At 42.7% G+C, this 6,860-nt stretch overlaps 1 non-coding gene across 1 annotated transcript; it reads right to left on the bottom strand.

Annotated features, from left to right (window-relative positions):
• Positions 1-2,513: 2,513 nt before the first annotated feature.
• Positions 2,514-2,620, bottom strand: LOC141635537 (small nucleolar RNA R71). Its single transcript, XR_012540218.1, has one exon. It is a non-coding gene; the product is annotated as a small nucleolar RNA R71 (small nucleolar RNA).
• Positions 2,621-6,860: the final 4,240 nt, after the last annotated feature.

Below are 6,860 nucleotides of genomic sequence, written 5' to 3'. Positions count from 1 at the left end.
CACAATGAGTCACAATGACATGGACAAATGGTTCACACAACGAGTCAAAATGAATAAGAAACAAGGACATATGGTTCACACAACGAGTCACAATGACAAATAAAAATGGTTCACACAACGAGTCACATTGACAAATGAACATGGACCACAATGAGTCACAATGCCTAATGATCATGGACAAATAATTCACACAATGAGTCACAATGACAAGGACAAATGGTTCACACGAGTCACAATGCCTAACGAACAAGAACAAATAGTTCACACAACGATACACTATGACAAGGACAAATAGTTCGCACAAGGAGTTACAATGACAAGGACAAATGGTTCACACAACAAGTCACAATGCCTAAGGAACAAGGACAAATGGTTAACAAAACGAGTCTCAAAATGACATATCGTTCACACAAAGAGTCGCAATAACTAATGAATAAGGAGAAATGGTTCACAATAACTGATACGTGCTTTTTATATAGTCTTTTTAGCCTTTTTCAGCACGTATTTCTATGCATTTTTATACTGTTTTTATAGTATTTTGCCCCGATTTGGCTACTTTGGTTCGTTTTGTCCATTTTGTAGAAATGAACGCGAAAGTAGTGGAATCGTACTCTTTTTCGTCCTTTTTGCATGCATTTAGAGGAGACGGGATTTTCCAGAGTGAGATACTACGTTTGGAAGCGTCATGGCACGGATTACGAGGCATTTAGGCGTGGTCGATCGAGTTGTTTTCCACTCGATCCTTAGCTTGCAGAAATACCAGTTACTCGATCGAGTAACTTTCTACTCGATTGAGTAGATTTGCTGAGGTGTTTGCTCGATCGAGTGGTTTTAATCCACTCGATCGAGTGGTTTCGCTGATTATGGGCTTTAATTAGCCCGTGTTATGTTTTAATTCCGCAAAACTTATTTACTCTTCCTATTTAAACCTACATTAGTTAGGTTATTAGTATCAGATTTACTTACTACTTAGTTTTTTTTATTAAACTTTACCCTCTTCACTGTAACCTTGTTCTTGGTATTGCTTTTGCTCGGATTTTGTTCTTTACGCCGGAATTCGCTTGATTGTAATTCCTTTCTCTTCTCTTTATAATAATTAATCTTTTGTTCGCTTTAATTCTTCATTTCATTGCATTTCTTTTGCCCTAATTCTCTTTTATGCTTTTTAATTGTTATTTCATTATGTTCACTGCTGGAATATTATCTGCTGTTAGTTTAATTAGCGACATGAGCAGCTAAACCCCTTTCATGTTGGGATTAAGGGATCTGCGATAGGAAAGTGACGATGTAGTAGATGAAACAGATGAATTAATTACAAGACTCTGTCACTATAGCAATTTAATTGTATTTATTAGACTTAGTTGAGTGCACACTTCTGAGTTAACCTTTAATCTGGCTAAAATTAATCCTAGATCGAAAGATTGGACTAAATAGGCCTGCTATGAACAGTAGACTACCCTGGCGAGAGTGAAAGTTAATTTAGTGGTATTTTAGGATAGAAAGTGGACCGAAAGTACCTTTCAACATCCGTCTTACATTAATTCGTCTGAGTAATTTTCAGCTGAGTCACTGGACTACCGTAGTGAACCGAAATCCTGACATGTCCCTCTCTATCTGATAGTTTTATCCTTATTTCTCTGTTTTTATTGCTCTTGCCTTTATTTCTCTTTCCTTTAAAACTCGTAGTTTAGACAACAAATCAAACAACCCCCCCCCTCCCCCCCCCCCATTTGTGACGAAATAGACGGACTACTACAAATATCTTGCCTCCTGTGGAGATCGACGACTTCCCCAAGCTATATAGTTAGTTTAGTTAGTTTATTTTTTGATGTACACGACAGTCGTGTCAAATTTTGGCGCCGTTGTCGGGGAGGCAATTGCCCTATTTGTTTTCGTTCCGTTTATTTTATCCGTCTCAGGAATTTTTATTCCTTGAGGCCGTTCTTATTATTTTCTTTCAGTGTTGTTTATGCCCAGGTCAGATAGGTTTGAATTAGTTTCAGCTGATTCAGAGCCAGATAGATTATTCAGGCATAGACTCCTTCTGCAAAGGAAATCACGAAAGGAAGACTTGAGTACTTTCGAGCCAGAGCTACATCACTCCCTTTTCGAAGACTGTCCGATTTTTATAGTAAAGATGCCTAAGCTTTCCAGTCATTTAGTGCCTAAAGTATCCTCTATTCCGAAGGGTTTCAATCTCCAGACTGATGATGGGAATACATTCGACATCCGTCCTTCTTATATCAATCTGGTGGAGAGGAATATATATAGAGGTGTGGCAGGTGAGGATCCGAGGAAGCATATGGAGACCTTTACCAATTACTGTTCTACTATCCCCGCCACTATGGGGGTAACTCAAGACAAGATTAAGGAAGTTCTATTTCCTTTTCTTTTAGCCGATTCACCGTGGAGGAGTGGTGATCGACTTGGACCGCACAGCTGCTGGGGTTACAGATTGGGAGTCTCTTGCTCTTGCATTTTACAAGAGATACTTCCCTCCATAACGCACCAATCTGCTGAGGGCCAAGATAACTAGTTTCAGACAGGCTCCTGATGAAACTTTCTATGAGGCATGGTCACGTTTCAAGAAGTTGGTGAGGTCTATCCCTCACCATGGTTTTGACCCATGGTTTTTAGCTAATCAGTTCTACAATGGATTGTATGACGATCAAAGAGCCATACTTGATGCGGCATCTAGTGGAAGATTCCAGGAGAATACAGATGACGATAAGGGATGGTCTCTTATTGAAGAGATGGCTAATCACAGTGCTGAGTATGGTAACCCGAGGGATGGGATTAGAACATTTCATACGGTTGATAAGCAGGTTTTGGCTCAGCTGGAGACCATGAATGTTAGATTTGACAAGTTGGAGTTACAAGCTGCTGGGGAGCCTCAAACGGTCCATGTTCTTACTAGAGGAGAGACTGTTTCATGTGAGAGATGTGGGAGTAATGACGGCCACACTGCTGTTGGTTGTCTTATAGATAAGGAACAAGTCCTTGCCTTTCAGCAATACAGGCAAGGGGGAGGTTCCTATTACAATAATCAAGGGGCAGTCCACCCCAATTTGAGGTGGACTAGTCAAAATGTGCTTAATCCTACAACTCCTCCGCACCAGCAGTAGCCTTATGTTCCTCCACATAAGAATCAACAAGGCTTCCAGAAGCCTCAGTCCTTTGCTCCTCCTAACCATGGTGCATCATCTTCCAGTGGGGTGAGTGAAATTGGTGAGCTTAAGTCTATGTTGCAAGCTTTTACAAAGCAATTTCAGCTGAGTGATCAACAGAAAGATGCGTCCATAAAGGCACTTGAAACTCAAGTTGCCCAACTAGCCATGAATCAATCCTCAAGAAAGCAAGGTCAATTACCGACTTAATATGAGAAGAATCCACACGAGATGGTAAACTTGATAAATCTGAGAAGCGGTCTGTAACACCCCCTCATACCAAGGTACCTTACCAGGACCACCCAAGTATGAAAGACTGTTACCATCTCGGTTGCCCGAGGTTAGTACATATCAAAAGCGTCTGAACTGAGCACATTTATTAAAGTAATGTAAAATGCAAAGTTTACAATATCCAAAACCAAATACTGTCTAAAGAAATACAACTTCAAAGTCTTAATAATAAAAGAAAACTCGCTAAGACTCAGACAGTGATGCTATGACTCGTGGTGGCAATTCTCCCAATGAAATCCCCAAGCTCTCACTAGCAAAACCTGTCAAGCCTGCTCACCATCCCCGAATGGATCACCGCAGATTACACAAACAACAACGGGGTCAGTGTTATGCAACAACAAGACAAACAAATGCAATACTCGTCCGATCATCGTCAACTCCCAATCACCCTGTCTCACATAGTAACCGACTACACACTAAAGTGTGTAGCCCTGCAGATTACCCATCGCAAATGGTAATCCTCGCCGCCGATGGGTGACCGCAGCCGATCCCACCTAGTCCAGCTCCTCAACGAGCGACAATAATCCCTGTCCCTTAATGTGCACATCCCCTCCCGTGGCGGGTTCCACGGAGGGCGAACTAGGGTGTGAAGCCACTCCCGCAAGTGACTCCACCACAATCACAATCACATGACATTACCGTCATCTCAATCCCCTCACACCAACATTGTCACAACAATCTCCATATTACGATGATCAATAGACAACGATAAATACAATAATATGTCATGTAAAGCACAAAGAATCGAGTAGGGAAACCCTACCTTAGCAATCACGAAAAGATAAGCAACACGGACAATCAAAAAGGCTCCTCTACGAAGTCTTCTCCTATACAAGGATCATACAACACAATTACACTTTGAACAATTCCAAACATCCCCTTCCATATAAATGTATAGCAACCCGAAACGATGCAATAATTACAAAGATGTACTTACCAACAGTGCAACAAGAACCTTGACGTAAGAATCGCCGCAAATTATCGACACAAAGATGCTACGAAATGCTCAAAGGGATGATTAGGGAATGATTTGGGTAGGATTAGGGTACGTAGCAATGTTAATTTGTGAAAAGTGATATTAGAAAGCGACGCGGAATTATAAAATACCCTAATGATTCCTTAATCAAACCGTCGAAATATAACTTCGCCAAACCGGACACTCGGTCGAGCGCAGCAACACTCGGCCGAGTGTCCAATACTCGGTCGAGTATTCGCTATACTCGGCCGAGTGTTCCTCGCAGAACCAGAAATAACACGCACTAAGAGCACTACTCGGCCGAGTAGGCTCTACTCGGTCGAGTAGGCTCCAAAGAAGATCCGTATTGTTACAATCTTTCCCCTAAAAAGAACTTCGTCCCGTAGTTCACACTCTGCTATACACAAGCACAACACCACGACACAAGACTCACAACACCACGACACAAGACTCTAACACTCACATGAGACAACTCCAAGGAACTACACAAAACGCACCTCCCGACACGAATCAAACAAAGCAAAGAAAGCACAAAACACTATCGCGACCATCTCCTACCCCCCTAAAAAGACAACGGTTACGTCCCCGTAACCAAACATACCTGATCAAAAAGGTTAGGAAAGCGGTCTCGCATAGCTTCCTCGGGTTCCCATGTTGCTTCCTCCACATTATGATTAGACCAAAGGACCTTGAGTAAGACCGTCTCACCATTCCGGGTCTTACGAACCTTGCGATCAAGAATCTCCTTAGGAATCTCGGCATAGGACAAGGATTCATCAAGTTCGATGTTCTCCATCTCGAGGATGTGCGACGGGTCACTCACATATTTCCGGAGTTGAGACACATGAAAAACATTGTGAACTCTATCCAAAGCTGGTGGTAAAGCTAACATGTAGGCTACCTCGCCAACACGGTCCAGAATTTCATAAGGACCTATAAACTTTTGGCTTAGCTTACCCTTTTTCCCAAACCTCATAACACCTCGCATAGGTGACACTTTCAAAAGCACCTTGTCACCTACCGCGAACTCAATGTCCTTGCGGTGTAAGTCGGCGTAGCTCTTTTGGCGATCTTGAGCCGCTCTCATCTTTGGCGAATCAACTGGATTTGCTCAACCATATCTGAACCAATTGTGGCCCTAAAACCACTTTGTCTCGGAACTATCATCCCAACAAACTGGACTTCGGTATTTCCGGCCATACAAAGCTTCAAATGGTGCCATCCCAATACTTGTATGATAACTATTATTGTATGAAAACTCGATCAAATCAAGTCTGTCTTCCCAACTGCCTCCAAAGTCCATAACACATGCCCTTAGCATGTCTTCTAAGGTCTTGATGGTCCGTTCGTCGACCATCGGTTCGGATGAAAAGTGTACTCATCTTCAGCGTTGTGCCCATCAACTCTTGCAGTTCTTGCCAAAACTTTGATATGAACCTCGCATCGCGATCGGAAACAATATCTTTCGGAATACCATGTAACCGAACCACATGCTTTCTGTAACCCAAAGCCAGCTGCATCTTAGACCAAGTATCTTTCATTGGAACAAAATGGGCTGACTTGGTTAGCCGATCAACAATCACCCAAATCATGTTGTTACCTTGTTGTGACCTAGGTAACCCCACAATAAAGTCCATAGAGATCGACTCCCATTTCCACTCGGGCCTGTGTGGACCTGAATCTTACCTTGAGGTCTCCTTTGTTCACCTTTGACCCTTTGGCAAGTCAAACATCTAGCCACAAACTCAGCCACCTCCCTCTTCATGTTCGGCCACCAAAAAGTCTTCTTAAGGTCTCTCAAAGCTTGTCACCACCGGGTGAACTGAATAAGGAGTGCAATGAGCCTCGAGACAAGATCATTCTCCTTAACTCGCATCGTCAGGGAACACACCATCTCCCATCAAAACGAACACTCCCATCTGGATGTATAGAGAACCTAGATCTTTGCTCCGCTCTCTACCGTTGACTTCCACTCCTGGATTTTAGGATCAAGTTGTTGCTTACCTTTGATGTTTTCATACAACTCTGGCTCGATCGTCAAATCCCCGATGGTATTCCCCTCTCGAATCATAAATATCCCCAATCTAGACATCTCATCTCTCAACTTCAGCAAGGACATAGTTGTACATAGCGAATGAACGCTCTTCCTACTCAAAGCATCTGCGACAACATTAGCTTTACCCTCGTGATAGATGATCTCCATATCATAATCTCCAATCAGCTCCATCCACCGCCTCTGTCGCATGTTAAGCTCCTTTTGAGTGTAGATATACTTTAGACTCTTATGATCAGAGAACACCTTAAAAGTTGCGCCGTAAAGGTAGTGCCTCCAAATCTTAAGTGCGAACACAATCGCACCTGACTCCAAATCATGAGTAGGGTAGTTCTCCTCATATTGCTTCACCGCCTCGAAGCATAGGCTATCA

This window comes from Silene latifolia, chromosome Y (assembly GCF_048544455.1).
Source record: "Silene latifolia isolate original U9 population chromosome Y, ASM4854445v1, whole genome shotgun sequence".
Classification (NCBI taxonomy): domain Eukaryota; kingdom Viridiplantae; phylum Streptophyta; class Magnoliopsida; order Caryophyllales; family Caryophyllaceae; genus Silene; species Silene latifolia.
Note: the sequence above shows the minus strand (reverse complement) of the source record. Positions and strands in the feature narration are given on the sequence as shown.